Source organism: Etheostoma spectabile, chromosome 4 (genome assembly GCF_008692095.1).
Source record: "Etheostoma spectabile isolate EspeVRDwgs_2016 chromosome 4, UIUC_Espe_1.0, whole genome shotgun sequence".
Taxonomy (NCBI): Eukaryota; Metazoa; Chordata; class Actinopteri; order Perciformes; family Percidae; genus Etheostoma; species Etheostoma spectabile.
This window is the reverse complement of record NC_045736.1, coordinates 3,694,017-3,699,861: the sequence shown is the minus strand read 5'-3', so window position 1 is coordinate 3,699,861 and position 5,845 is coordinate 3,694,017. Positions and strand designations below refer to the sequence as shown.

The 5,845-nt window shown below is 36.7% G+C and overlaps 1 protein-coding gene across 2 annotated transcripts in view; it reads left to right on the top strand.

Moving 5' to 3' along the window:
- The window catches only part of ramp1 (receptor activity modifying protein 1), a 71,480-nt gene that overhangs the window by 49,600 nt on the left and 16,035 nt on the right, over window positions 1–5,845 (top strand). The window lies entirely within an intron of this gene.

The following is a 5,845-nucleotide window of genomic DNA, read 5'->3' as shown; positions in this document are numbered from 1 at the left end:
AAACAGAACATACAGACACTCAAGGGTAACAAAAGACAGAAACCACCACACAAGACCAGGGAGGAAACACAAAAATAACAGAAAACAAGATACAGAAACAGGATAAAAACTGAAACCGTTACAAAACCCCTATCCTAAATTACCTGGGTATAATGTCATGCTGCCTCCCTGAGGGCCCTCCCTATCAGCAACCTTAGAAGGGGACCCCCATTTAGCAAGTCTCCAAAAGGCCTGACCTTTGAAAGAGTTCTAGTCTCATGACCAGCATTGTCTTCGTTCTCATGAGACATACCAAATGTTGCTAATGAAACCCTGTCATACAGCCTTGGGCCAGAGACACTATGTCATATTAGATTTGGAAAAACCAAGCTGCAAGGTTAACTTGGGTAAATGAGCAGTGTCTCTTGACCTATGTAAGGCCTTTAATAGTTACTTACTTAAGTGTTTTGAATATAAATAGTCTATTATTACTTGAAGTGGATAAAATAATACCTGATACACTTTACCCTTTGTGTTTAAATAAATAATGAATTAAGAGTGCCACAAGGCTCTATTTTTGGGCTTCTGTTTTTCATTGGGTATCTACCATCTATGTGGAAATCATGATGTATAGAGATGACACAGTCATATATGCTCAAGTGACAAGTAGCTTACTTAGCAACATAAAAAAAGGTCTGTCCAAATATTCATGTGAATGTACAAACAATATAGTAATGTGTCAGTGGTGTTAAAGGTAGAATACATAATCCAAGAGTAAAAAAACATCACTATCATGCTAATGAAAAGCATTTTAGGAAAACTATGCACATAACTATGGAACTATGCCACTGACCTTTTATAGCCGATGTTTTCACAGTAAAATTTGGTGGTAAATGCTCTGCTCGGAGAGAGCGCTCAAAGAATGCAAACAGCGAACATGAGGAATCTGCTGGGAGAACTAGTCCCCCTGCTGATAAACACACACACACAAACATTAAATCTTAGTTACATCAAGAATACCAAAAATATGGTATATATTGAGGCAATTGGGGTGTTGGAGGGAGCCGGTATCAGCAGAGTATAGTGAGAAGTATTGGGTTATAATGGGTTGTGCAGTACACCTGCATAAATATAATTGGATGTTACTTGTCAGCTGTGTGCTTCATGAAGCATGACTAAAACAGCTGATGTCAATCAGCTAATACAAGCATGACTTCAGTGCTCTGTCTGAATTACTGGTACCAGATCTCAGCAAATATCTTGAGTAGAATATCAAAAATGAATAATATCAATATAAATGATGGCCAAAAGCTATAACTCAAGGACCAAATGAAAAAGATAAGCCACTGAGACACAGCTTTAGGTTTAATAGAGGGTTTTTCTCATTTTTATTTCTGTAAGTGATCTTGGTTTCAGACATGCAAGACAGCCTTAAAACCAACCAGACTATGAAAGAATGATAAGATATAAGGACACTGTTATCATTGTTATATACTTAACATAACATTTTTTAATTAGATGTTTGTCTGGTGTTTAACATAACTTACACAACTACTCCTCCACTGTTCAAAAGCAGTGCTCAACTTTAGCATTCATGAGGATTTCTATCTTTTCATTTAAGTGAAGGAGAAAATAAGCACTTTTGAAACTTGAATATGCAATTGACTTTAATATATCTGTACCTACTCTACGTTGTTGTATGTGTCCATCTGGCCAGGGACTGCAGATCAAAAGTACTGCAGCTAGCTAAAATGGTTTAAAGCATTTCCTCTTATTACTTGAGATTAGAGTTTTTCGTAAATGGTCCCAGACACATACATTTACTTTTAGTGTTTTGATATTGAGTTGTGGAAGAAAGTCACAATTACCTCTCTACTTTTCTCAAAGCACAGTTTGATTTTTTCGGACAAGAGTTGTTAACTGAGATTTGATTTACTGACCACTGATCACTCCGCATTAAAGATTTGTCATTTTCACAGAAATGTAGCTCAGCGTAAAATTCTTTCAGGAAGACCTGACTATTAATAGATGCACTCCTAAATCAATTCAGCTTTTATCCTAATAAATGTATATTTTGTCATGCGTGTATAACTGTCACATATCTGCAAACATGTCTCTCCTGATTGAAATAGCAGAAAACAAAACAAAAAAGTGAAAGGAACAACTGGTGAATAGCAGAATGAAATGTCAAAAATGGTTCAGTAGAGTAGAAAAGGTCAAGTATCGGGACAGTAACTCCCCTTTCAAGGAAAACAGCTGCATACTGGCCAAGATGCCGCTACGGATTTCTAATTCTGTTCAAATGATATTTGGCGTCTGTGTACAGTATGTCTGGGTTTGAGTGAGTCAGGACAGTTCTACACAGTGCCTTCCTACTTCTTATTGTATCATAGGGGAGGGCGACTTTCTCAGCTTTCACTCACCACTGTCACATCGGCCTGAGTTTACACCCTGCTCCCACCCTACTTAACATGTACTGTGCAGGAGCTAAACTGTCCTTCACCCTGCTTTCTCCCTCTCTGCATGAAATCTCTCTTTGTTTCTCTCGCAGCAGCAGAAAACACAAGTAGAATGTTCAATTATGCTCCTATGCATGATCATTTTTTAATGGCCTCTTACATTTTTCACAAACTTATGTTTCTTAAATCACATATTCCTCCTATGTGCCTTTAATTGTCACTGCAGTATACATTATTAACTGCATGTGCATACATATCTCTTCAGAGCCTAGAATATACCTCCTTCCATTACACCTTTATAGCTTTCACACACTCAAGGGCCACTGTGATTTAGCATGACTGCCTGTGTTTGTTCTACATGAAAACTGCTCTGCTTTACAGCTGTGGTTATAATATGCAGTAAATAGGTCTTTAACAATTATTACCTAATTGTCTATCTATGTATCACTTCTTTTTTTTTTACATAATGGCAGTTTCTTTGTTACTTGCTAACATTAGCTAAAGTCGTAATGGGTATGTCAGTTGATGGTTTGTCAATTTAATGTTCATATAAGAAAAAAAATGCCAAGTTTTCATGATAATAAAGAGGCGTGGTTCACTTCACAGGCTGAGTTAGTATATTATTTGGGTCACATAACAATGATATAACTGAAAGATGTATCGTGGGATTCATTCAAAACTTTATTTGTTTGAAAAAGTAATAAATAAAAAACTTTTATATTTTATATAAATTTATAGTGTTAATAGCAATTATTTCTGAGGCAATTAATTGTACAGTAAAATTTGGAATTGTTAATGCTCAAGCAGTAACCTCCAGTGTATATGCTAACATATTGCACGGTTAAGCTGTTCCTTTTCAATTTAATGACATGTCTAATACCTTTAATGTCTCACTGTCATTCAGAAGCATTGGTGCATTATTAGACGGTGGGAAGATACAGGAGCACCCAGAATGACATGATCAATGAACTGGCTGGAGACAGTGCTGTAAAGCTCAGGAGCCGAAAAGCACTCCAGTATTTTGTATTTTTAATCAGTCTAGTTGAGATGCAAGCAAACAGCACGTTTCCTAATAACAGCTTTTATATTCAATTATTTTCAATCAGACTGACTCCAAATGGCTTTTGATATTTGAAATTTGAGGAAAATCTTCGCTTAGATCTTTTTCAAAGCAGACATTTTGATTTGGCACAGTAGGAATAGCACAGGTTGTACTAATAACATCTAAGATGTCTCTTTTTCTTCAAGTTTCCCAGTAAGCCATGACAGTGTGACAGTGATCAATCATGCAAAATACCAGGACACAGAAACTGAAGACACAAAATGGAATTCAGCCATACACTGTTATCCTAAATTAGTTAACTTTACTAGAAATTTGAGTGGAAACTCTTTATTTTTTTTTTACACATGGTGAACAGTTTAAGTTGTAATAACACAGAGCGGTAAGTTGATGCAGTAAAAATCATTAGTATTTTTTTCTGGAGTCATGTCTAAAATAAGCATGTTAAGTCTTAAGGCTTTAGTGCGTAACTTTTTGATATTAATGAACGTCTGTCACATTTAACTTAAGCCTTTTCCAAATGGGGTGTGTGTGTGTGTGTGTGTGTGTGGGGGGGGGGGGGGGGGTAAAAATGTGGTGCAGCTTGATGGTGAGGGTTTTTTGCCTCAAACGTCGCCTTCCAGGCAGCTAACCCTAACCTTAACCCTAAACATAACCATTGCCACGCTGCCTGGAAGGAGACGTTGGGGGCAAAAAACACCAAACACCTGCGGTGCGCGGCCAGGGAAGGCTTGTATCACGCAGACGTGCCGACAGTTTTATTGTCAGTACTTAGAATCCCTCATGGGGGTGGAAGAAGCTACGCACTATAGCTTTAAACATGCAAAGAAATATTACAAATATAAAACACTTGCCTACTTAAAATCACTACAGTAAAAACTTCCTAATATGAACATTGTTTTTTTCTTTATTACAACCTAGTTTTAAGAACAATGCATTCAATACAGCTAATTAAAAATAAAAATAAAAACTTTGAAAGGTTCCCATGTACTGTGCTGTGCTGTGCTGTGCTGTGCTGTGCTGTGTAAGAATATTTGCCCGTGAGCCAGAGTCGCTGATTCCAATCTGTGTTCAAAATAATCAATTTCATTGCCCAGAAGCCATCACTCTCCACCCGGGCCTCTGTCATGGTGCAACAATAAATGTAGATAACCATGAACCCTATATCAACCATTCAAAACTAAAACCCAGATGACAGAAATGCACACCCAATATTAACAGAACATTATTAAAACACACTTAAACTACGACAGAAACCTTTCAGAACCTTTTTTTTTTCCCTTTTCCCATCCCAACAGTTCAAATGACCCCGTTGCTCCCATACAGAAAAAACATCCTTAACTATCTCTGCTCAATAAGATTTGTGCACTGCATGCTTAAGCTGATTATTACAAACAACTAATGTCATTTAATAATAAACATGTTTTTTATCAAAACATGAAAGAATAAGTAGTGACCACAATTAGTTTTTGTTACAACTAAATCTGGGTTTACAGTGTAGTATATTTATATGTTAAACCTCTGGTTTTCCTACAGTGACATGTCAAAATGGGAATAGATGATGAACAGACAAGAAACTACACAAGAAAGTGTCTTACTGCCTCCCCAAGAAAAGGCCGGATATTTGAAATACCTGATGTTATTGGATGATGTGATCTTTCATTTCTGCCACCAACATTAGATTTATCATTATTGTGTAGAGAGAAAAGAAAATTCTTATTATCACGGCATAGAAGACGTGTGGCATCTATTTATACATGAATAATTGTACCTAGAAATGGGAGAAACATGAAAAAGTACATTGTTAATACTCTCAAAACTAATTCTGGGACACGTCTGGGGCACAGTCAGTTTGTTGACACAGTTAACTTTAATTGAGACTAATCAAATAATTCTGATACTGTCTCTGTTGTGTAAAAATGGGGGATTTGCTAATAAATGTGCTGGGAGGATGCATTTGATGATGAGTTTAGTTGTATTATAGTTCATAGAAGTATGTTAATGAAATTTATCATTCTGGTCTGCAAGCTCTCGGGTATGTACAAGACACTTAGCAGATGGAAAATATGACAAGTCTGCTAATACAGACAGAAGGCAGATGGAAAGACATAGATGTCCAGCTGAAGACAGGAATGATAACATGTCACAATCTAGGTTCAATTTGAACTTTTACCAGCTTGTTGCTTTAACGGTCCCATGACATGGTGCTCTTTGGATGCTTTTATATAAGCCTTAGTGGTCCCCTAAGACTGTATCTGAAGTCTCTTTTATATAGGCATATTGGTCCCCTAGAAACATATCTGAAATCTTTTATATAAGCCTTAGTGGTCCCCCAATACTGTATCTG